Genomic DNA, 27,306 nt, shown 5'->3' with positions numbered 1-27,306 from the left:
CGCAGTGTGAAGACAAGGGGCCAGCCCCTGAAAAAATGAACTGGAGCAGCTCCTGTCTAAGCTGAAAGCTCTCCCAACTCTGTGAAGGCCTGTCTACTACACCAGAAAAGGAAACTAAGAACAAAGAAGGGACATTAAATTCCTGTCTGGGCAGTCATTGAAAGGAAAGTGCCCGTAAATTAGAACTTCACACCTAATGACTAAACACTTATTTAAAAAGCCTGACAGAACCCTTATCTGCTTTTAGGGTCCTCGAGTTCAACGAACCTTTTTTACTCAATTTTGTTCTGACGTAAGGTTCATCAGCTATCCTGGTCTAAAACTCAAAAGCCCCTTCATTCCAGGTTTTCCAGGATGGATGATCTCCCAATTAGACAGAAGAGATACCAGAGACTCTATGTAGTCATTTTTGCTGTTATTCTAAAGCAATGGAAGTTTGGAGATTACGTTCAGCAATGAAGGTCCAGAGAGATATCAAGAGACATGCACTAATAAGAGTGCCAACCTAATGAGGACTGGGGGTGTTGTGACGTACTCAATGCTAGAAGTGACACAGAATTACTGACATCCATTTTCTCACGCCTTAAGGGCCAGAAGTCACTGCTGATCGCCTTGTTAAGTTACCCAGACTATTTTAGATGTAGAAAACTGTGGTTGCTTCAATTTGTACTGCCAGGTGATTTCTTATGCTTCCTGGTTGATAAACTTTATTAATGGGAAAAGAAATGGTCCTGTGATATCACAATGTGTTGCACATTATGATTGTTGACAGTTTCTGTATTTAAGGATTCGATCTGATGCAGAGGCGCTTAGCAGGGTAATTTATCCTTAGCTGGTTTTCTTGGACCTATTTCAATCTGGGGGTGAGCATCTCTTGTTTATAGCTCTAAATACAGTAAGTGAGCTACTGGCAAATCAATAAAACTGTTAAATGCATAATAATGCTAGGTAATTGCATACATGATGTTTTGCATAATTAACTGTCTGAGCTTTTCTTTAATATAATGGGCACTCATGTAATATAGAGTAGCTATAAGTCTATAAAACATACACAGTTTATATGAACCATGATTCTGCTTAAAACTCTGGCTAATCATCGGCATTGGCTTTGAAGGGAGCACTCTCCTCCACTGCCAAGTCCAAATCAATTCTTATGACATTACTTTATAACTAACATGATATTTAACTGATGATGGCTATTAGCTATTATACAGATTGCATTCAAGCACTGTAACAGTGGGGGGGAAACACCATTTAGTTTAAACAAACTTCTGCCATGTAATCAATACTATTGAGGCAAATTAAGTGTTTAACAAGTGTGTACATTTGCCCTAATGCAGCTTAATTAACTATGTCCTAACAACTGCCGAACTACACACCTACAGATCTTAAAAGAAAATCTTAAGAAATGCCGAGTCTGAAGCTCAGATGCACAACAGATGGGAAAACAAGCATTTTATCTCTGATTCCTAGGAATATTTCTTACTCTACACAAGTTACTCTCCTGGGAACCCAAAGCCTAAGAAGCCAGAAGGGCTTCAGAATAGCATGCCCTACAGTCAACTTACTTGGGTAGTAAATGTCCCAGTGATGATGGGGTCACCATCCCCAGGGTGGACTGAAACAGCCCTGGGCAGCGGGTGGGGAGCACCGCTAAAAAGAAAGGTTCTTGGAAGGTAAAAAACTGCATAAGATAAATCATCAAAATGAAGCTTACGATATATGCTGAATGTAACATTTATTCGGTCTTAGAGATTTACTATGCCATGAGCAGACCTCCTCTGCAGTAAGCTTTCCAGAGGAAAGAAATAGTCTCCTACTTCTACAAATCTCTGGTCTTTCAAACAGAAATATGGATCAATAAAGTGAACTTGTGTTCAGACAATTCCGGCTTCAAGCAGTCAAGGGGTATACTGAAGGGAAGTCGACACAACAGGGGACTGACAGCTAAATGAAGACCTTCTCACGGCATCTCACTGGAGAAGAAATAAACAGACATTCAACTCATAGAAAGTCTATGCACTGATCTTTACAAATTACAATCGAATATAGATGCTTTACACACATACTCTGGTGATGGAGTTCACAAATCAAATCCAGGTCAATGAAAGCCCTGGCTGCCTGAATTTCCCTTTCCTATTCTGTTTGCTACATTGAAACAGGAAATAAGAATGCTATCAGGAGTTGATGTAAGGATATTGAGATCACCGTATCGATGTCACCCTTTACTCATTAAGAAAATGTTTTGCAAAAGCAATTACAATTACCCATAAACCAGCTGCCTCCACTGAGCTAGGCCAGTTCACTTGAAGTGGAACTCTAAAACCTACTCTGAAACTGGGTGAATTACAGTGGTGAGAAAAATCTAACTGCTGAGAAGGAATCATTGTTGGGAGGGGAAACAAAAGAAAAAAAAAAAAGGTTGCTTTAAGCACATATGAAAATTTCCATATTACAGGGAGATTTGCAGTACAACTGGAGATAACAAACCACATCTGTCCAACAGCAGTTAGACTATATTTATACTTTTAACTTAATAGCTTAGTCTGCAACAGTTAACATCTGGATGCAAATGCTGCTAGTCTTGGTGATCTATGACAGCAGGGGTTATGATTATATTCTGTTGGTATCAGGTGTTGTCCAGCTGAAGTAGGAGAGTTGGGGGTGGGGTGGGGGTGGAGCAACTGATTATTAATTCTAAGAATCCTTCCCTGTCCTCTCTTTTTAAACATTTCAGTGAGCTAGCAGCTTGCAGAGAAGGTGAAACTAAAACACACAAGGCACTATTTGCAGGCAAGGAAAAGTTACATATATCTACACACAAATTTAATTCAAGCCATGGAAATGACTAAGGATCTGTTCTGCGCTAAGACGGGCTTTGTAAAAAGGGATTATTGGGCAGTGAGACAGCATTCAGAGAAGCCAAGAGAAGCCTTCAAAGAGCCAGAAGTTCAGATGAGAGGAACTTGCTTGCTGTTTGTCACATTGAAAGCTCCAAATATAAACATACAGAGAAAATTTTCTAAATCTTATTTGCCATTCTAAAACACTGATTTAAAAAAGAAAAAACAGTGAGCAGAGGAAGCGAACGGGGGAGGGATAAGGGGAGGAAAAGTAGAGGTACTGGGGAGCAGAATTGGCTGAATTATATTCTATTGTGTAAATATGCACATAAGTAACAACAAATCTCACTATTATAATGTGCAATAATTTTTTTTTGAAAAGGCATCAACAGAGTTCTCTCCCTTGTGCTTGTCTTCTCCATTCCCAGGTGACTTACCTTCTCACAGCACTAGACAGAGTGGGAGACCTGGTCCCTTGTCTGCATTTGGTGCTATATAGTAAGTCACCCCACCACCCTGACTTTCTGTTTTTGCATTTGTCAAATGACAGGATCTGGCTACCTGCTTCCCCTAAGTACTTCTGCCATTTGTTACAAGTATATAAGTTAGTCAAAGAAAAAGTACACTGGTGCAGGGTGCAGTGGCGTGTGTTTATGATCCCAGGGACTTGGGGGGCTGAGGCAGGAGGATTGCAAGTTCAAGGCCCGCCTTGCCAACTTAGGAAGATTGTCTCAAAATGAAAAAGTAAAAAGGGCTGGGGGATGCAGCTCAGTGGTACGTGCCCCTGGGTTCAATCCCTGGTACCTCAAGAAAACAAACAATAACAAAACTCTGGCCTATGGTGGCTCAGTTTAGATCTTTGGGGCAATGGCACTAAAGCACACCCAGTTCATAGAAAGTCCATGCACTGATCTTCACAAATTACAATCAGCTTTGTAAAGAGTCATGGAAGGTGGAAGGGTGTGTGTGTGTGTGTGTGTGTGTGTGTGTCACTGGAAAAGAAATAAACTCGTCACGAAACAGTAAAACTGCTGCCGCCACACTCAGGAATCATTCCCAGTGGGCTGCAAAAGGACAAATAGAGCAGTGATCATTCTGGGGAGCTAGGGAGCAAGACTCCTGTTCTTTTTTTTTTTTTTTTTTCCTAGAAATGGTTTTCTTTTTGCTCATTACGTTTTTTGGTGGGAGGTGCTGGCGGAAAGGGCAATTCCCTGCAATCAGTGTTTAAGTGAATGTTTGTCCCAGTGTGTGACACCATGCTGTCAGCAAGCGGCAGGGAGCCGTTGAGTTGTTACTACATTTGATTTGACTGCCAGTAGGAAGCTTCATTTCTACCAACTGTTAGTTGCTCGCTCAAAGAATCTTCTCTTCATTTTTGGAGTGATTTTTCCTTCTATTTCCTTTTCCTTGACACGTCAGGAGCCCAAATGCCACGTGGATTTGTACGAGGCAAGCTTACTGCTCGTTTCCCGAGCTTGTCAGACCTCAGGGCCTGGATGTAAGGGGTCTGTACAATTTGTTCAATATTTCCAGCCTCTTGTTTAGAGGCCCTACATCTGAAGATGGCATTTTAATTCCAATGTCCAAGATTTTCACAAGGTCAAACAGGGTAGCAAACTGGCTCTGGCACATCATGGTCACAACTTAAAACTTGGTGGGCTTTGTCTGCACTGAAGGAGTAGGTATTCTCCTAGCCCTTGACATTTTGTTGAAATTAATTGCTATTTTTGGTGATTGTATCTGATACCTTTAAAATTTTTTTTTTTCTGATTTGATAACTTTATTACATCCTCCTTAAAATAATTCTTCCTCCTTAAAATAATGATATTGGTCATTAGGCTTTTCAAATAGTCTCAAATAGGACCTCTGACAACAGCTTCTGGCAAGGAACAGCATTTGGGGAAAAAATAAAAAAATAGGTGTGAGCAATAAGGGTGGGGAGAAAAAGGAAAAAAAAAAAATCCCTCAGTGATATCATGAAAATTCAGGCTGAATGGAAAAGTAATTAACACTAAAGAGCTAAAACTGTAATTAAGAAAAATTTCATTAAGGCGAGGCAGGTGAGTGTATTTTTCTAAATATGACAAGGTGCTGTGTAAAAATAAAATAGAAGCAGGTTTCGGTGAGTGGAGCAGGAAAGCCATGTCTTTAACCAGATCAAATTCTCGAAATTGGCTGTCAAGACAGGATTGTTGTGATTTATACCCGTCTATCAAGTGCAGGAACGGGAGAGACAGAGAGAACAGAGGCAAGCTGCTGTCGCAGCCATTCGCAAAGAGCCTTTAATTTCCACAGCACCATCTGTTACCAAATCTAATTCACATTCCCCCTTAATCTGGTTTAGTTCCATAATACTAATTCTTCCCCAATCTTTATGAACACAAACTACCAAAAAAAAAAAAAAAAAAAAAAGAAAAAAAGAAAAAGAAAAAGGTTCTAGTTCTTGGTGAGTGAGAAATTGAATATTACAGAGTTAAGGTGTTAGGGCTTTGGTGACTTTAGTGAAGCATGCTTTCTTCCATTAAAATGTATCCCTGGTAAAGGGATTTGTTTTCAGCCAATGCAGAGATATGAAATTGTTCATATTTGGGGTTAAAAAAAATGATGATATAAAAGTAGGCCGGGGACATGAAAGCAGAGGTTGTCATAAAATACAATTGTTGTCAAGTTTAGTCACTTTCAGAACTGGCTCTAAAATCACTTTGTCATGGTTTTCACATAGAGAAAGACTGAAATTATATTTTTGTTAAGAAAATACAAGAGGGTGATGCATATATTCAGAAAGAGTAGAGAAAGGCAGGGGAAAATCAGGATAAATGAAAGTGGAGAAAAACAAATATATTTTAAAATAAAGAGATGTATATGGGTAAATACACATTAACCTCTCTTCATCTAAGATTCTATTAGCACATACTTCTGATTCACCATTGCATCCACTCTTAGCCAATATAATAACTGGCATTCACAATAATGAGCCTGCAGAGCTATAAAATTATAAAGTGCTTTCTGCATCAGAGAAAGATTAAACTATGCTCAGTAAAGATTTAGTGTTAAATGTATTTTATTGCTTTCTGAGTCTGTGAAAATTTGTTATCTCTAAAGGCAATAGTACATAAAGATCTACAGGCATACATTACAAAATGAGAAAAAGGTATGTTTTGAACACTGCCATGAGTTTTGATTATGCTTTTAGTCAACTGGCTTACTACCTAATTCTCCTATGAACATTAGAAGAATTATCCATTGTCCTCTCTCTGGTCTGGTACTGCAGAACACTAGCAGGATGACATGGTGTCATTCCCTTAGTTTCAGTAAATACAGGGAGAGGCTGTGATAAAAATATTTATATTTATCATAGGTGTGATTATTACCCATAAATATATTTTTGTACAGAAGACTTTAAATAAAGTCCATCATTGATCTGATAAGTATCTTAACATCCTTTTTTTTTTTTTTAAGTTTCAAAACTATTGCATGAAGATGTACACTTTTAGGAAGAAATTTTTCATTTTATTAATGGTTATAGAGATATTATCTCTAACTATAGATTAGCTATAGAGATATTGCCAATTATTAGTAACAATAACATCTTGATTTTTGAGAGGTACAAGAGAGTATGTAAGACAATAAACTGTTTTATAAGGTTGTTATAACCAAAAAACTGGAGACCAGAGAAAATATTTACACACAAAATCATAGAGACTACATATACGTCACTATAAAAATATCAATGGGTATCACAAACAAATATAAGTCAGGATTATTGAGGTAATAGAATAAATATAAGAAAATATTGTTAAAATTTTCAATGTTCCTTGAGAAACATGCTAATTCTCATATCTGTAAACTATATATAGCGATCTGTATTACACAGTTTTTAGAGTTTCTATTACAGTTGTAAATGAAAGAAAAGTTTTAATTTCTTCACACACATAGGAGCGACTAAAATTCTCAGAACTGATAATTCTAAGTGCTGTTGAGGATGCAGAACAACCAGAACTCACACACATTGCAGTATAAAACAGCATGACCTCTTTGGAAAAAAAAAAGTTTGGAAGTGTCTTATAAAGTGAAACACTTACCAAATCACAACAATCCCACTCTTACATATTCACTGAGAGTGAAAACATGTTCCTGAAAAAAAAAAAAAGCTGTATACAAATGTATGCCAAAGCTTTATTTATGAGAATTCTGAGCTTAAAAAACAAAACAAAATGTCCATCCCTGACAAAAGCATAAACAAATTGTGATACGTATGTACACACGCACACACACACGTGTATACACACCCACACATACATAAACACACAAAGGATGCTAGTCAACAGTAATAAGGAAATGAACTGTGATAAATAGAATATAGCTCAATCTCAAAGACACTGTCAACCAAAAGACACTAGATACAAAAAAGGGCACACTGTAACATGCTGTGTCTGTGAAGTTCTAGAACAAGCTGAACTAATCTATTGTGATCGAACTCACCAATGGTTGCCTAGAGCAGACACCAGGAAAATGGTGTTTGTCTATCACAGTTGTCACATCTAACTGTACAGAGAAAATATCTTTGTTCTTTTTGTATGTAATATCTTAATGTTTTGGTAGGTAAATTTTATCTTAATAAAGTTGATCTAAACAAAATTTGGAAAACAGGCTAAATGTAATAACTTTTTATTACTAGAAGTTTCCATTGATCCTTATGTGCTCAACCAGATCTTAAATAACCAGATCTACAGTATTCCTCATCAGCACCTAGTTCTACTCTCATTCATACACAAGGACACAGTGGACAAGACAATTGAGATGACTTACTCAAAGACTCCCAAGAACTACAGGCAGAACATAGTCCAAATTCCAGATCTCCCTTTTTTGGGGGGTACCGGAAATTAAACCCAGGGGCGCTAAACCACTGAGTCACATCCCTAGCCCTTTTTATTTTTTGAGACAGGGTCTCGCTAAGTTGCTCAGGGCTTCACTAAGTTGCTGAGGTTTGTTTTGAACTTGTGATCCTCATCCTGCCTCAGCCTCCTGAGCCGCTGAGGCATGTGCCGCCACACCTGGCCCAGATTTCTCTTAGACTATATCTTTTTCTAACTTTGGCCCATGGTGAAGAATAGTCTATTGATTTGAAGGATGGTCTTTTCTCTGTCATTTAAAAAAAAAAAAAAAACTTGTAAAATACTTGTGACCATCCACAAAATAATTCCAAACATCTGTGTGTACATTTAGGAAGAAAAGAAAGCTTATCTGACTTCATTTTTCATTTCTGACCCAAAAACATGATAAAATGACTTTAGCAAATAGGCGACATTCAGGTAGTCCTACTGTGTCAGTAGGAATAATTCAGGGTGGGCTTTAAAAATTTGGTTGCTTTGGTTGTTGAAATAAGGAAGTGGATGTTATAGGAGGTAAAATAAAGAAAAAATTAAGTTTTAGGAAGTAGAAATAAGGATTCATTTGATTTTTCAAAAATATGGTTCAGTTGTAAGCAGGGATTCACAAAGTAAAAAATGTTAGAGAAAAAAGTGCAATATATAAAACCTGAGTAGGCAAAATGATATATTTGAAAAAGAGAGAATTTGCAAGGGAACTTACACAAATATACAAATGATTTCACCACCAATTTGCCAGACACTTCTCAAGTAGAACTACCTGGCAAGTAAAGGATTAAGTCACAGAGCACATCTGTCCCATCTTCAACTTTCACACACAGGAAGGTACTAGCTAAGGAGAAACAATTACATAGCTAATTCATATTTTCCTTAAAGAAGACTTCCACAGAATAATAAAACTATGTTTATTCCCAAAGACAAATCTGGCCAAGTTTGCCATCTATCTCTTCAAATGCCTCACTCAGCCTGTTGATGAAAACTAAGCCTCTATACCAGGCAAGCCAGACATGGCCTGAGCTAACCCAGCCTTTCTCTGAAATCTAAATCTTACCTCTCCCAGACTTCATTTATACACACACACACATGCATATATATGATACATATTATAAATATATATGATATATAAACAGATTATATATGATATCTTATAAATACAATAAACCCTTAAGAAAAATATGATATTTATACATATTATATATAATTCATATATATTTAAATATATATACATAGATAGATAGATAGATAGATTACTTAATGGTTTATAATTCCCTATGCCAAACTGCTTTTCAGACTGTTTTTCTTTCTCTCTAAATTGCATCCCCCTTGTCCTGGGTCCCATCCTCCAATCAGTTCCTACTAATCAATAAAAGCCCAGCCTAGTACCACTTGTCTAGCAAGTCATTCTTGACACTCCTTGAACTTCCTACAGCTCTATGGGCCAACTTCTACACTCACACTTTAAAATGTGATTTTTAAAAAATACACTTTTGTTTCCATCTCTCCACTGGAGGAGAAAGACTATCCATTAGAAATTTTGTATTCCTAAAATGTACCTTAGTGCCTGGGTTGCTAAGTAAGTGAACCAACCATGGATTCACACACACAAAGCTGTGGACTCTAAATGTTGGAGCACACATATCCTCGAGTGTTGTTCACACAATCTATGAGATAAAACAAGAATCTCAAGAATCTCTGAGATAAAACATTAAGCATAGAAAAGCTATTTTTACATCTTTTAGGTCACAATAAGCCTGCCAAGAGATCTGATTCAAAACAAAACAAGACAAGTCTGTGAGATGAAGTAGCAAAATAATTCTGATTTTGAATTAGAAGATCTAGTTCTGAGTTTACTAACACTGTCATTTAATAAAGGTGACCTCTGATATGTTATCTGCAAGCCTAATCTATTAAATGGAAAGTGCATCTTATTGTGAATTGTGTGAGGATTACAGAAGAGTCATTTGCAGACAGAGCAACGACTTTAGAAGGACATCAATGAGCAAGAAGAAGAAGAAGAAGAAAAAAGACGGTGTCATGGTGGAGGAGGTCCCCAGAATTGGGAGATTGCAGGGCAGGCTAAGAGAATGAAGAAGGAGGTGGTTCTACAGAATACTGGAGGGACTCAGAATCAGCAAAGTCTTTAGGAAATAAATTGGAACCAGATTGTGGAATGTCTGAATACCATAATACATGGATTAGACATCACACTGCACCAAAGGGAAGCTACTAAAGTAACTAGGGAGAAAAGGGAAATGAACAAATGTGTGTTTTAATTAAACACAGATCTGGCTCCAGCCATGTTCATTCATACATTCCTATTACGTGTTAGGCCTACAATTTTATAAACAAAATAGGTCAGATCTTCAAACTCAGTGTTTAAAGCCCAACCATGAAGCTATTCTACCCAGATAAAACATGAGGAAACCCTGAACTAGGATGGGGGCAAAGAAAATGTAAAGAAAGGAGACGGGCTGGAGTATAGCTCAATGTCAAGAGCAGCTGCCTAGCAGGCATGAAGCCCTGCATTCAATCCCCAGTACAACAAAGAGGAAAAAGAAAGAGAAATATTTAGCCTTCATCAGAAAAGGTTTTCAGCCCTAGAGATCCACAAGTAATATTTAATCATCATTTAAGTCAAAATTTCTTTGACACAAGTATAATATTTAAATAAAATATAACACAAAACAAATTAACGCTTTGTGATAGAACTATTCTTTTTCTTGATTCTGTTCACAGTCACAGGAATCTTACATATGATAAAATTGCATAGAACTAAACATGCCTCGAGATGAATGTATGTAAAACTGTTGAGATATGAAAGTTCTATGGATTGTGTCAATGTAAATTACCTGGTGGCAATATTATACTATAATTATGCAAGGTGTTTCCATTGAATTTCTCTATACAGCAAATGCATGTGAGTCTATAATTATCTCAAAATAAAAGATATTTTAAAAATTAGCATTTTCCTTAAAAGCACAAGTTGTAGCATATTTCATTTGTATTCCAGTAATTTGTACTACGATGAACTTGTGCTACTTCATAAATTTGTCAGTTAATAGATGTGCATTACATAAATGAATAAACTACAAGGCGTTACATCAATTGAAGACATCACTGTTTTCCACTAATGTTGTTCTAAACTGATCGTGTACAAGTCTATGTCTGATTGTACATAACACATTACTTTAAATCCCTGATTCTGGATACCAGAAAATCAAGGTAATGAAGATGCTGGCCCGGAGAGACAGATAAAAGCTCTCTTCTGCCACTTCTAAGAGAATGGTGAATTGTCAAGCCAGCATTCTCAAGAAATACTGATGAGATTTCATACAACTCAAGAAGATATCTACAAGTACTTTGTTGTTGCTTTTATGGTGAGGAAAGAAATTATAGTCCTACACTGGTTATTAAGAGAAGCCCTTTGTGCTAAGTTTTATTTCCATTTTACAGATGAAGTAGTAGAACTGTGTTAGATACAGAATTGGAACCTCAGTTTTTAATGTTTGAATCCTTTAAACTACCAAAGACTGCATCACAAGATATAATAACAATGTTTTATAAAATCAGCTTAATGTGTCAGTTATGGTCACATGTATAACCACTAATACTTGAATCTTCTAAAGATTTTACTGTTCATTGGTTTAGCTTTCTTAGACAACTGTATATGCACTAAGTACTATTATGTTCTTCTCATAACTATTTGAACCCAAGATAACAAAATGTGACCAAAATAACACAAAAACAAAACAAAAAACCTAGTTTTTTCTTAAATGTCAAAAAATAATAGTGTAGAAAAGTTAAAATTACTAAGCAACTTAAAAAAATAGTGGGATTATTTATATAATGGAAAGGAGAAGGCAGAAGCATGATTATTACTGATTTGATTAATCTTCTAATAAAGAGAAAGAGATATTTCATAGCATAGAAAACTAGAGCTAGATATCAGGAGTTCCTAGATAGTTAGGTGCTGTCATTAATTAGCTTTATTGATATGTATGATTGATAAACATTAACTTGCTGTGCCTTAGGTATGTGATAATTAAAATCTGGTACTAATACCTATCCTATCTGAAGGACAGGAATTTTGAGACTCAAAAGAAAAAAATAGATTTAAAATTTTTTAAAAAGCTTAAAGCATTATGCAAAACTAAATGATTACTCTAAATTTGAAGGACAACATTATTTTTAATCTTGGGGATAATCAGATCTTAAAGTAAATCTGCATCTGATTTTGAAATATAAATCCATACTTACCCAGGGTAGTGGCAAAAAAGATACTTAACACCAGAGATTTGTTGTGATTTGTGTTTGTTAAAACACTTTGGTAATATAGTCTGAGCTTTTCACATTAACTCACAATATTCTACACAATGATTTCCTTAACTTCTCAGTACCTGAGATTAAGATGTGATGTTAACTGTTACAGTGCAGCTTTAACTCGGTCAGTTCGCACATCTCTCACATCTTCTATGTGTGTGGCCTGGTGCTGGCTGTGAAGAATGATGAGGTCTTTTTCCAAAGGTAAATGTGGTGAGTTTCAGGGAAGGTCAAAATAGCCACTCTAGGAAGTAGGGGAGTATGGAAGATGTGCAAGAAATTAATGAGGTTGGAGCCCCCCACCACGTGGGTAACAATTTAACAGAGATCTGGGTAAAAAAAAAATGTAGTTAGTGCCAACTTCAAAAACTGCTTAACTACATTCAACCATCACAGCCACAGACCACAAGGAAAACAAGACAAGACAGTATATGAAAGCATGTGTCACCAGTTCCAGCAAAAAGTGATTCCTAGGAATAGATGAACAGTCTTCATGCCAGAGCCATTAAAACCTTCTTTCTGGACCCCTGCACAAGAACAGTTCTCAGCCTCAGCAACTGTGGGGTCACCCTCCAGAGTCCAAGACACTTTGCCCCTACGGTGATGCTCTTCCATGACAGTGATCTGTCCATTTTCCAGAAGGGAAGTTGGGCAGGAATATTTCTTTCTCTTCTACAAACCCAAGGAAGGGTTATTGAGGGGAAATTAAAATAATCTATCTCATGAATCACTGACACTGTTACACAGAGTCCAACTAGTGAGAGAGCTAAGATTTCAAGTCTCCTCCTGGAACACACAGTCCCCATTCAGACTCCAGGCTAATAACTAGAAAACCCGAAGACATGATGGTCAGGATGTGGGTATGAACTTTACACATAAGGAAGCTCAGATTGACAGTGAGAAATACACTTAGGGGGATCAGAGAAAGGACTGTAAAGTGGAGTTAGGACTGGTTCATCACTTTCAATTCTCACTATGAGATGCAGTAAGGCCTCTCTCCCAAAGGTTCTGGGACTCAGGGAACTAAGGTTTAGGGAAATCTCGATCCCTTGAGAAATGGTCATTCCTGCCCTAGCCTTCTCCACATATACATATATTTCTCCCCACTCTCCAAAATTGAGCTGACAGATTAGCAGGCTCAGATAATAATGCTGATCAATGTTGGGAACTTTATTCATTCATCCATCTTTCTATCCACGCAACCTCACAAAGCTGAGGGCTGTGTGCTGAGGTCATAGCCAGCACATAAATAAGGTCACCTGCTTATTTACCTGCATTGCTGTATCAAATATGCTGTCAGATTTAAACTAGGCAACCTACTAAAAATATCTGTCGCAAGAAAACAAATAATGATAGTCGAATGATGGTGTGTGATTGGCTGACTGTACTGAGTACAGGGGGTTGTTACCCTAGTAGTTTTATTAAATGTGAAAGCAAAAGATTTATGTTATGGGTGATAAGGGCAAGAATGCTGTAAAAGTGAGAAAATATGGCAACAGTATGCTGTACATCACCAATGGGATAATTATTTATCTAAAAAGTTGGCATTCTTAGACTTCCAACATGCAGTGTATGAAATTCATATATTCAAAGGAGACATCATAATAACCTGCCGGCTGGTGGTGATGGATATGTTTTTAATCCAAATGACCACAATCTTCAGTCTGCCTGTCATGGAGGGCCAGGAAAAAATGGAATTTTCCTTTCATAACTCTTGATGTTGAAAGAGGAAAAACCTGGAAGAATGATAAGTGGCTCATTCCAATGGACAAATGGACATGGAGCTGAGAGAATGAGTGTGAATAAAAGTCATTGTTCCTTAACTAATGCCATTTTCACTTGTTACACTGGAAAAAAAAATGGAGGTGGCAATGATTCCTGCCCCCCCACACACACCTCATGTCTAGAAAGCACAAATTCAAACTGCAAGAAAAGCTGGAAAATCTTCAATGACACGTGAATTAATTTACAAATTGCCTTTTGCAGAAAAAGTCAGGAAAAGTCTGGCATAATATCTATCTTTTAACTAAAACTTATTGTACAGACATGGCAAGAAGAGGGACACTGTACTGCTTTATTGACTAGGAAACCTTACCTCAGGATTTCCTCCTTTGAGGTTTAAAGGAATTCCTATTTCTCATTTACAGTTTATCAGAAAAGGTATATGACCTGAATTTTTTAATTTATATAAATCCACTCAGTCAATCAGTCTGGGCTAAAAAGTAACGGATGTATCAGTCATCATCGGTCCAGGGAGAGGACAAGGCACCAGCATCTCCTGCCCCATCTGCTGTTCCTATTACAGCACCCTCCAGGTTTTCATTGGACTTTTCCCTCCTAGCTCAGCTGCCTGACTTCACTACTGCTGGGAATCTTGTGATGTTGTTATTTTAAAGGGAGAAAACTGAGTGAAAATAAACTGAAAGGAAGACTCTTTGGCTACTTCAGCTTTTTTTTAAATCTTCATTTTCCCATCTGTGTTATGGCAATTTTATTACACATTCAGCAAATTTACAGTAACAAGATGTTCCCCTGACAAATTAATCACTTTCCAAGCATTTTATCCGTTTAAAATAAAACATAAAGTATCACCACAGGAGAATAAAATCAGCCCAATTGGTTGATGTACACCTTCCTGCGAGAAACTCACCTGAAATTGAGAATCACCTCTCAGATATACATGTATATACACACACACATACACACTCACTGGCTCACACTCTTGAATATGTGAGCTGGGCTCTCCTACTGAGGCTTTTGAGGGATGCCTAGTACCAAATCCAGGTGCTATTGTTTATGGGATTAGTATAAAAGATGACTAATTCCTATGCTTTCCAAAAGAGAGACGAAACTACAGATAGGAGAATCTCTTCAAATCTCTTTAACTTAGGGCTATCTCCTTTAGTATACTTAGAAGACAACTCTGACTTATTTCTACATTCCTTTAATGACAATAATTATTCTGTTTTTATAGCCCTACTCTTTTGCTAACATTCTAGGCAGGGAAGAAACCAGCAAGGGGCTGGGTTTCTGTCTTTACTTTGCTTTCCCCTTTGCTAATTTCAGAAAGTGAATCCAGCAATTATAAGTAGTAGGAGACTGATAAGGACTCACACATGCAAGAGAAATAGGTTCAATTCAAGCTTCCCTGACTAATCCTTATTATGACTCATTTCGACTTCAGAATTTGTCGGTTGAGGTAAGAAGCTAATTTGGTTTTGAGAAGTGAAATCTCAGTTTTGTACTTTCCCTCTAGTGCTACTAACAACCCCATTATTAAGAGCAAAGTGAGGGGGAGAAATATTTATTGAGAGCCTGCTTTCGCCAAGCACTTTTTGCTTAACATACTTTAAGCAGCAGCATAAATTTCTCTGGCTTTCAAACCCACAGACTGTACCATACTATCTTGCTTCCCAAAATAAAGTGCATTATTTTAAAAACCTGCACCCAAGATGACACTCAAAGCCTAGGAACCGTCCAAAAGCCCATGAGATCTTGACAGGAAATGGTTGCAGAAAGGCTCTGGCAGATTTCTTTTAATTGCCTCATCTCTCTGTGCACAGATGCTGCTCCTTCTGTTTGCACTCATCAGCAGACCTGCCTCCCCTCTTGCCATGGATTCTCTCTCACCAAACGCAACCAGGGTTTATCTCTATGTTTTAAGAAGATAAAGGAATCTGGCATCATGCCTGGACCAGACGTGATATCCCCACACGAATGATGACCAGGACACACTGTCTTCAGTGCTTAAGTAAATACCATTATATTTATTAGCCTTGCTTTGGGGAAACCCCAAATGGTCACCTTACCTCCCTACTTAGGCAGCCATAAAAATACTAGTGATTTATTATTATATCCCTCTTCTTCCCTATGAATGGGGTAATGAAGTTCTTTATGGGAGGCTATTAAGAAGCAACATGGATGCTACTCTTTGCTACTTATCCCATATAATTAATAACACCATAACTGCTATTAGAGAGCAGTATTTAAAGCAGCTAGCCTACCATAAATATAGCTGATTTGACTAAACTGTCAATGGCAAATTTCAATAAGAACCACTAAAAGGAGACTGACTTTTGAAATGTATAATGTATTACACAAAGGCTTTTATTAACATTTATTTTTTATTTATTTTTTAGTTTTAATGAAATCATTAGGCTCACCAATTTGCTACATAATTATAAAGTCTGCACTCTTAAAAGCAAGTAGTAACACTAATTAATTTCCTTCTGGGTATCTCTTTGATTAGTGATAAAATTTCTCTTTTAAAATTCCTAACAAATATTTGGGCACATAAGTTACTTTAAGAGATGATGTTTGTGTCTTTGAAGAACATCTTCAAGGCATATGCTGAGCAAATATAACTACAATTAATATCCAGATTATGGATTCTCTAGTCTTATGACACTAGAAGGGAAAAATCTATAAGTAATAAAAAGAGGTGGTCACTATAAGTATAATTTGCTGATGTATGTTCATTTACTAGACTTCTGTTGTCCTTTTATGGAAAGAAACATACTCCAGGCTCCCCCTGTTGAAACGAATACATTTTGACGCAATCTTAGGAGAATGTAAGTGATTACTTATTCCAAGCAAGGTTGCCGCAAGCACATGGTCTGATGAAATCACACATGTGTGCATTATTCTGGTCCTGTCCACATTAGATCAGAAAACCCCTAATGCCCTGACACCAGAACAGAAGACAGGACAATGCTCAGGAGGCCTCTTCCCTGTAATTCCTAAATCAAAAACAGAATTTTAAAAACTATCAGAGCAAGTCATGGTGAAAACAAAGCAGTAAGGAAAAAGTGTTCTCATAGAGAGACAGTTTTCAGATTGTTTGAAACATTTAATTACCTTGTACATCTAAGAGTATCTAACCTGTAGATACTCCCTGAAGTTGTCAACTAAACAATGAAGCCACTCTTGTGCTTGTAGCTAACTTCAAGAACATGGACAGGTTACTTGTTTTTTATTGGTGCATTATAATTTTAATTTTCTAATAGTGGGATTCGTTTTTACATATTCCTAAAGGCACACAATGTGCCCAGTACCTCCCCCTTTCTCTACTTTCCTCCCTTCCCTTAGTCCCCTTCCTCTACTCGATAGTCTCTGGACCAGTCCTGGTTAATTTTAATGAGGCCATGTCCATCACCTTTGTCCTTTGCTGGGCTAGAGGGGGAGAAATTTACCCGCATTGACTCTATGAAGAACAGGCTGATTTCCAGGAAAAAATAATATAAAAATAAGAAGTATTGGTCCCTAATTCTAATTCTGTATAAATGTAAATTTGTATTTTTAAAAGGGAATGGCTAGGGGGCTTTGTTGTTTAATGTGAAGCTGAAAAAGGGAGCTAGAATGTCACAGGAGAAAGTGTGGGATTAGGAAGAAAGACTGGTTTAGGAGATAAACTCAGTGTTGCCTAAATCATGAATTTTATTGGATGTCCTTAAATTTTAGAGTTTCTTAACTTAGGACAAATATATTATTTGATGCTGGACAACAGTTTCAAATACAGATAAAAAGGAGTTGAATCAAATAGGAAAGAGTGAGGATAAATTTTCTTGAAATTAAAAAATGCATTTTGGTGGGCTGGGGTTGTGGCTCAGTGGTGGAGCGCTTGCCTGTGTGAGGCACTGGGTTTGATTCTCAGCACTGCATATAAGTAAATGAATAAAATAAAGGTCCATCAACAACTAAAAATATATATGAAAAATAATTTCTTTAAAAAAGCATTTCTGTGAAAAAATATGAAGACATTACTGGTTACCTTTAGAATGAGCAATGTGATTCATTTTTATGCATATTTGGCTCCAGATACGAATGTTGCTTATTTAAATGATAGTTAGAGCTTCACTGTTCCCCCCAAGATCAATTAAATTTACTTTGTAGCCAAACTAAGTCAATGGATAGAGAAAACTAACCCTAAGAACCTAGTTTATTTTAGAATGTAAAACATCAGGTGCCTTTCTGACATATGGAACCAGGGGAAATATTAATAAGCCCATTCTCTTTCTCATGGTTTTAACAAAGTTTCAAAAACTAAACAGGCAAGATATAATATATGACATGATTTGTATATCTGAATTAATCTATAAAGTAAAAATGAGAGTAGATAAAAAGAATTATAAATTAATTATGAAGCCCCATCACCTGAAAATGTTACTATCCTATAATGACTAAGGAAAGAACACAGGAATTGTTTATTTAAAGTCTGAATACTGCCAATTCCATTCAGAGTTCCAAACTTCATTTACGATTTATAATCATTTTTATACAAACTAGCTCTCCCTAGACTTCATGACAATTATAGCCTCATAAAACTACCTTGTTAGATACAAAATGCCAATAAGTCTTTAAAAACCATTTTGTTTAAACTTTCCTTATTTCAATAAAGAGTCTATTTTAGTATATATGATTTATTTCACTCAAGTCTACAATTTCTTCAAGTATTTCTTTTTGGCTTTCATCACATAATTCCTAAGACTTTAATGCCCGTCTATATGGTCTATCTAGCTACAAAATCTACAGTGTTAATCACAGATTTCTATGTTTGAAGACTTTCATTCAATATTTAATATGTATATATATGTTTATACATATGTATATGGGTGTGTATGCTGATATAGTAACAGTGATTTTTGTATATAGTAGCTAACAAAAGTATTTTGGCCAGCCACACATACAAATAAAGATAATTTGTCTTAAATTTTTTGTATATCTACTAGAAAAAAAACCCAAAATGTATATAAAGTAAAATTCACTAAAAAGTCAAAGTTGTTGTTCCCACAAAAAAAGGACACACTGTTACTTCACTTCTGCTAAATTAATGCCTAAAAAATGTAGCATTTTATCAGTTTCACTTACGTTGGTAGTTCCGAAGATTCCCTACCTGAAGCCGTCCATATTTTAAGTGAAAAACAGGGCGAGTGCTATCTCAATCTAGATAAAACTCATTGGTTTGCAATCTACACAGGGATCTATACATCTAAATCTATATGCAAAAGGATGCTTTGGTGCACTAGAAGATTCCAAAGCACCAAGGACTAAGGGGGCACCAGGATCCTTTAGTTCTTTCCCCTGTTATTCTTCTCTTTTCCCTCTATTTATTTATACTAGCTACCTAAATAATTCACACTGCCTGCTTTTCAGCCCGAATGTTCCTCAGAAGAGGCCTACAATGAGCTATTGCAGTCACCAGATGGACTGGTGGATGCAGCAGGAGGTGCAGATGGCAAGGCGCCCGTCTGAGGCTGCTGCCTGGGCATGGACTGCCTCTTCCTTCCAGGTACATTATCATCATCCTAACACTGAGCGGTGTGCAGTTTGGGGGTGGGGTGGAAGTGGGGCACTGGCAAATCCTTTACATGCAATACTAGAAGAATCATAAATTACCAGCTGCCCTCTCCCTTCCTACACACCCCCCCCTACAACAACCCCCGATGTTTTATGCTGTTGCTTTGCTAGTAGGTTTTTCTTTTTGAACACTATGGGGAAGGTTTTAGAATACATATTCAGGCACTATGCATAAAGAGGCATCTATTTTAAACATTCCACCTCAATTTTAAAAAGTGAAGAGGATTCAAGGGAAATGATACAGGTAGAATCAGGAAGACTATGGGGGAAACTAAGTATTTTCAGGAATATTTTGCAAAAAAGCACAAATGAAGAGAAAACAGGTGAGGAGGCTCAGCTCCTGACTGCCCAGCTAACTAAAAAAGGAAAATAGCCCCTTGCATATAAGGAGTAGAGAAGACAAAAGCATATTTTGATAACCTTTTGATGCTGCAGAAAATATAAGCTGTGCCCAAGTGGGGATGATTCTTTGTGTCGTTTTTCTGGTGTCATTTCCAAAAGTGTGGCATTTGCCTACCAAAGTTTGTAATCCTATAGTACCATAACACACAAACACAAAAATAGCATTGCATGTCAGTTGTGATTGGAAACTTGTGTGAGAAAGGCATTCAGTAACATGTAGTATAAATTTTAATTGAGCATAAACACTTGACAAAAACTCTCCCGAGATATTTCTGGCATATTCTGATTGGCAATGGTACCATGATACTATGATTTTAATCCTTCTATAAACTTAACTGATGCCAATATAAATCTTACTGCCTAACTTCACTAATCATCTAATTATAAACATCTAAAAATGTGGAAGATAGTAATTTTAATGATCTGAAGCAAAGCAATCTGTATCTTCAAAAAAAATAAATACATAAAACACCTGAATAAAATGCATCCACTTATGAGATGCTGCAAAGAGAACTGCTTTGAATTCAATCTTCAAGTCCTCAGGCAAATTGAAATCCCAGGCATTTGGGAACTCTACCTGGCAGCTTTGCAGGAATGCTGGACAAAGACAATAGCTGAGAGATTATCTCAAGATTAAGGGAAAGGTTTCCTTATAAAAACTACCTTCAACAGTCATTTACTTTGATTAGAATGAGTTTACTAATTCAAATCTTTCCCTCAAAGTCAAACAACATCAACTTTCTTGAGTTCAAGTAAATCCCTTTTGCTTTCCTGAAACCTGGGAAATACATTTTCTTAAAGGATCTTTGAAAACATTTTTTTTTTCACTTTCTATTACCAGTCTAAAAGACAAAAATCACATGCAATTAATTTCCAGCATTCTAAGATTTAAGGATAACTTTGTTGATCACATTTTCAAAGGCTTTTCAAAGAGGGAGAGTTCAGCCCACTTTTTAGCTGAAAGAACACCCACAAGGCCAGCTTTCATGGAGCTGGGTGTGACTCAGTGGTGAAGCCCTTACCTGGCAGGGTCAGGCCTTGGGTGCAACCACAGCACCAAACGTGGAAAAAATAAGACAGGACTTGAGCTCCAAGACCCCGGTCACATCCTTATTAGGGATAGGATCTAAATGTAAACTTCCTTTTATGTTCATAGTACTAACTTACTTCAGTTCTAAAAAGGCAGAACCAGAGAATCTGTATGGAAACGCCCAATTTGCTCAAGGGTTATGTAAATAATAACACTACCCAGATTCCTGAATTTATATTCTCAAGACTGGCTCCATTTAAATGGGAGACTTAGATATAAAAAGTTCCATTTTAAAATATTTTATATGCATTCATGAACATTATATGCTTTCATTATTTATTTCAGGATTCTAGTGCCTAAGACAGTGCCTATATGTACTCAAATGATTGAATGATCAAGAAAATGCACATTTAGGCACTAAATTGATGACTTTAGTGATTTTAAAAATTGTAAAGGAACGCATGCACTCTTCTTTGATGCAACATGAGAAGTTACTATAAGCAATCAATTTGACACCAGAGAGCCGGCAATATAAGGAATATAACTTCAAAAATCAATCTTAAACTGATATCTTCTAAATCTGATTTCATTAACTATCATTAAGCTATGATCCCACAACCCAAATTGATGTTTATAACAGAGGTACTTAAACATACTAAACAGAAGGGAATGGGCATTTTTCAAGCAGAAAGACACTAGAAGACCAACTTTTTAAGAAAGTAACAGTGAAATTAAAGTATAATTTTCAGAGTTTATATATATCATAATGATTTGGATATTCTTGGATGTATTCAATGGGTATTAAGAACACCACAATTAAACTATCAGACGAGGTTACTTTTAAAATAAAATTAGTAGCAAAAGCTTAGAAAAATAACCATTAAAAAAAAAAACAGTAAGTATAAGCAAAGGGTGAAGGATTGAGTAATTACAGTTTAAGCCTTGGATATAAAGGGTAACAAAGGCAATGTATATTACCAAGATGCTGCTGAAAGGAAATGATGATCACAATTCTGATTTCTGACATATCAAAAATCTTTTTAATACATATACATGATATTCTTGAAGAGATCTATCTTATATAAATGTTTATATTTGAACATATTTTTAGAGTAATCAAAATCAGTATAGTGACATTATATACACATGCAAAAAACTCTGCATGTGTTGAAAGAAGGGTTTGTTAATGTGTGTGCAGGTGTATCTGTGTGTGTATATAAAATAGAATTTCTCCATCTGATTGAATTGTTGTTTTCTCATTTTAAACCTCTTACTGGATGTGACCAAGCCCTAAGTCTCAAAATACAGATTAGTCTAAACCTAATAAAGAAAACAGATATCCAAATTTTAATCTGATATATAACATATACTGGATTTAGTATAAATTTAAAAGAGAAAACAATGTGAAACACCAACTTTATCTTCCCTAAACAAAATACTGATCAAGTGACTAAGATGCCATAAATTCAATAAAATGCTCCATTTGCTAAACTCCTGCTGATCCCCATATTAACTTTGATTTTTTTTTTGACAGCTTTCTTGTTTGTAAGTATGTAGTAATTATATTTTTTAAAATAGGGTAGTTGTGGGGCTATATATCTCTAGTGAAATTACTTATTTTTGGTTTACTATTTAGGTAAAAATAAAAATTATGTCCTGTAATTAAACATAAAAATATAACAAACCAATCTCTAATTTTTTTACAAGGGAGAAATAAAGCATATCAAATGATTTTCAACATTTAATTTGTAAGCAAGGACAATATCTTTGCAATATTAACCCATAATTGTGGTTCAAGATTTACCCAGGAAATTTTTGCTTTATTTTTTCCTCTGAAAGTCCTAGAAGGATTTTCTCCATAAGTTTTGAGTTTATAGTTTAAAAAGAGAAAGAGAGAATGAGGACATGTTCCCTCTCCTGCCTCCTCCACACCTAAACAGAGCCATTTACATAGCCCATTGAACACTGTTTAGTAAACAAGGAGTGTACAGGTCCAGAGTGGCTTCTATCTTCCAGTTCTGCAGTCCTTTTAAAAGCAAGGCAGGGGTTCTGTTTTTAGTACACACTTTGGTTCAGTGTTAATCCTGTTTTATGTTGTTCACACCTGCTGCTGACTAGCAGCCTGCTGATGGGCTGGGGCTCATGCTGCTCAGAGAAATCCCACTAACTGAGAAGCCGGACAAAAGCTACAGTACAGAGCTGGAAACAAAGGCTGATCCGGATCCAGGAGAAGCAGACCCCACAAAATCTTACCTCTCTTTCACAAATAAGGCTTTGATGTCCCAAGTTTGCCACCCACCAAAAAACAAAAACAAAAAAACAAACAAAAAAAATTGCTCTTTTTTGACAGAAAAACTAAACCCCATTGGGTTATTTATATTCCTGAGCTTTTTATGTCTTTTGGTAAAAGTGATGCAAATACAGCTTTAAAATGTCATTCTGATCAGGTATAATATGTGAGCTACTGCTTTGTGTCCTTACCAAAAGAATCTGCTCTTAAACATAATTAATTTAAAATACTCTATGGCTAACCTCTTTATTCACAGAGTTTTACAATCAAAACGAACAGAGGATATAGTCTGCCATCAGTAGCCACAGTGTGGCCAGGACAGTGACATGTATGCTAAGATTGGTCTCCTCCCAGTGCCCCCGCGCCCCCTGCACCGCATGTGCCTAATAGCAAACATCAAAAGGAATGATTTCTTTTTTGATCTTAGTACCAGCGATAAATCAAATTCAGTGCCACAGACAGGGGGGAAAAGCACTACTAAGGGAAAACTCTGACAGTAGTACCAGTCAGAGGCATTCACTCAATCAAGTTCTAGGAACCGATGCCTACCCTCCTCTCCAAAACGAGATGTAAGCTGTCGTGTGCTTACCCAGAGTAACGAGAACTTACCCAGTCCTGACGTGACCCCAAGTCAAGATGCACTACATGCTGACATTTCCAGCCGTGCCACCAGAACCCCTCCCTCCAACCTATAGACAGAGCCAATTCCCTTAGTAACTGGGAGCCAGCTTCTGCCTGCAGGTGGGCACAGAAAGCTCCTATTGGTCGGCACAGGCAGCTCCCATTAAGGAGCTTCACATCTGGGGGGTCAAATGGTGGCTCTGGGATCATTTTATTACATCTCCTGAAGCCCCTTTCCTGACTGCAATGGTCAATAAAGCATCGACAGCTCCAGTGCCAACTCGGGGCACTCTGCATCTGCCTACTCCACAGTGGTGCACACATTTCATGGAGTACAGTTTTAATACTTCTCTGGGGAAAGCATGCAAAGCGCTAACTAGCATATTAAGATTCTCTTAACAAATGAACGTGAGGATGAAATATTTGAGGTGTTGGCATCTCTCCCCGATTTCCTTTGAAACTTTACCCTCTGCAATGTGCTCTTTGGGGGTGGGGAGGGTGTCAGTACTATTTCCTGACACAATGAGGCAGCTGTCTTGTTTGTGACCAGGTCTTCCTCAGAAGATGAAAAACCATACACATTCTCAGAAGCAGTTTAGCTCCCATAGGACAGATACCGGATAAATGCACACTGTTTTCAGCGTGTGCCAGGACACTATAGTTGGCAACTCACTAGTGGTGTTAAACAAAAAAGACACAGTTGCTCGAAATGATATTACAATATATTTGCGATAATCATAGATAGAATTCATGTGTCTTCCATAAAACAACCCATCAGAAAATAAAAACTAGTTGTTACTCCCACTTTATTATGAAATATGAAAAGTACAGAAATAAATTCAATCATTGGGTTAAATCTTATGAAATTGCTGATATTTGAACACATTTTTGACCTACCAAAATGCAACTTCATATGATTCAACTTCATATAATTAGAATTCCATCACCTTGCTTCCATGCAAAAAATGCCTAATATTTTGACAGATAATTTTAGGATTCTAAACGTGACTTTTCTTTTAATAATCTCTCTAGTTTGGGGGGATTCTCTTTTAAAAATTAGTATCAAAATGAGAGCACTTATCTAAGTATATTTTAAGACTTGAACTTGAGCTGGGCGTGCAGTTCACTCATCTGGCAGGTGAGGCCATAGGTTCAACCCTCCAAAAAAATAGAAACAGGGAAAGAAGACAAGTTCGACCTATTAAGGCCTTGAATAAACAGGTCTTACTAGCCAAAATTTCATTTGCAACCAGATTTTTTTAAGTAAGAACATTAACATTGTCAGTGGAGTGATTATAACACAGTTCACCTTTTGGGAAAGTAACTCGGCAATACCATATAACGTAAGAGCAAAGGTTTCATTCCAAGTGCCAAGACTGCATAAGGATGGACTATGATATCTTTTCCTTGAGGGCCTGGCTGGACTGGAAACATGATTTTTTGTTTTTTTTCTAATGACTTTGTAAGTTTGCTTAGGACAGAAAGATTTCAGTATATCACATGCTTTCAGATCCAATGATATTTAGCATTTTGCATGGAGTATTGGTGACACAGTGAACACCCTCAGATAAGTAGGAAAAAAAAGAAAAGATGAGCAGGCTTGATCAAGCTACTCCACCTGCTGCTGCCTCCCAGCGCTGCTCCTAAGCATGCCCACTTCTGAGGAAAGTTAAGACCACCTTATTTTGATTATAGTGCTTTCCTGAGGCAGGAATTTTTATTTCAGTTTGAATCTTAAACCATTCCATTTCCAGCGATGCATTTTTATGTTTACAATTGACATCTTCATAAAAGAATGAAACCTTTGAGCGACAGCTCAAAAGCATGAAGGTTGCCTGCAGTAAGTACTTAAATTATTTTACACCTAAATGGAGCCCAGTTGTTTTTAGTTAAAATTTAATAAACCTTAAACTGATGACCTTTCTTCCACAGAAGGCCCCGAGTTGCAAAAACGAACTTTCCAATGAAATATATTTTAAGGAACTCGTGCTGAACAAAGGGCTATTTAAAGCTGAACGCTTTGTCAATTTATCAGCTTGTGAACATTCTGTTCCCGAATTCCCCACTGCTCCTGAATGTATAGAACGGTGGTGCCTCGCTTAATCGAATACTATTGATTCGAGTGTGTCACAGTGATCTCATTGAGAGTAATCAATAGTAATCCAAAATCAATCAATCTGCTCTTGCACTATCATTTATCAAATCTGAATACGCCAAATTATTTGTAGGCGTCAAATTACAAAGAAGAGAAAATGGTAGAACTGGGAAAGTTAATGGTTTATATTGAAAAGCAAGGCCAATCTTTCTCTCTAAGGGAAGGCATCTTAAAATGGACTATTACTTGGAAAAATACATTTATCTTCTTGTTAAGGCATTCTAAATTTATAATTAATCTCATTCCACTCCTGAAAAAAAACCCAGAAATTGCTTTTATAGTTTGCCAGTTCAGCACAACTGTTCAAAACTGAGGGATGTGCCCAAACTTACTAACCACAGCACACCAGCATTTTATGTCTGATAAGCTAAGTTTCAAATGCCTGTCACCCAGCTGCTGGAAAAACAAGGAGACTCAATTGACATAGGACATAGCTGCATCTTCTAACATCAGAAATGATGTTTAATAGAACTGGAGGGAAAAGCAAATGCTTAATTTCTCCAGAGAATGTCCAGCATAGATGTACCTGCTTATCAAAGATGCTGCTCTTGATGCTGAAAGTTCCTTTATCAACAAATTCACCTGTAATTTAGTCAAGGTAAAAAATCCTTCTATTCATTACAGTACATTCTAAAGCACCCCTCCTATTTGACTTGCATGAAAAAAGGCCCAGAGTGTCTAAAACATTTACTTTTGCTAATGTAAAAGTGTTGGCATTTTACTTCATTCCCGATAAGCTGGTGCCAGTAGAAGTGATTATTCTTTTCTTATTCAAGGCCTATCAGCATTTCGAAAAGCTCTCTCAATCTTATCAGGTGTATGAACAGCACTGTTACTGAAAACAGTTTGTACTGCTCCTCTCTTTCTGCCAAGCTATCTGATAAACCCCCAACTAACTAACTGTATTTACACACAATCAAACATAAGTTGTATCTTCTATGCACTCTAGCCAGATCCCAGTTTGCCATAGGTTTTTCTGCTGTGACATTAACTTAACAAAAATGTCAGCTGCGAGTATCCCAAACTGACAACAATCAAGAAAACACTATAAAAGCACTCAACTAGAATGCACAACAAACAGAAACAAAAGAAAAACAAATATTAAAAGTTGAAGGCAATCTCTTTGGAATTCACAGGGAAAATAACATGTACTATGTGTGCAAATATAGCTGAATATCATGCACTTACCTTTTTACCCAAGTAAATGATCCTTTAGCAAAACAGATTAATAGAAACAAATTTTAAAAAGAATAAATCGCTGGGATTGAGGAGGGGGAAGTGTACAGGGAACTGTTTTAGAACTGAGCAGGCATTCCCCCACATTTCGGATAATCTCAATGTGAACGCACACAGGTTCTACAATGCAAGCAAAGTAAGACAATAGACAATATCACCGAACT

At 36.8% G+C, this 27,306-nt stretch overlaps 1 protein-coding gene across 13 annotated transcripts in view; it reads right to left on the bottom strand.

Annotated features, from left to right (window-relative positions):
- The window catches only part of ESRRG (estrogen related receptor gamma), a 591,202-nt gene that overhangs the window by 184,497 nt on the left and 379,399 nt on the right, over nucleotides 1-27,306 (bottom strand). The window contains exon 1 of one of the 13 annotated variants that reach the window (XM_079107161.1): nucleotides 12,130-27,292. The exons of the other annotated variants lie outside the window; for them this stretch is intronic. The gene's annotated coding sequence lies outside the window, so the exon portion shown is untranslated. Of the gene's footprint in view, nucleotides 1-12,129; nucleotides 27,293-27,306 lie in introns of those variants that run through there. 13 annotated transcript variants of the gene reach the window in all.

The sequence above is a fragment of the Sciurus vulgaris genome, assembly GCF_902686455.1.
Source record: "Sciurus vulgaris genome assembly, chromosome: 12".
Taxonomy (NCBI): domain Eukaryota; kingdom Metazoa; phylum Chordata; class Mammalia; order Rodentia; family Sciuridae; genus Sciurus; species Sciurus vulgaris.
This window is presented reverse-complemented; position numbering and strand designations above follow the sequence as displayed.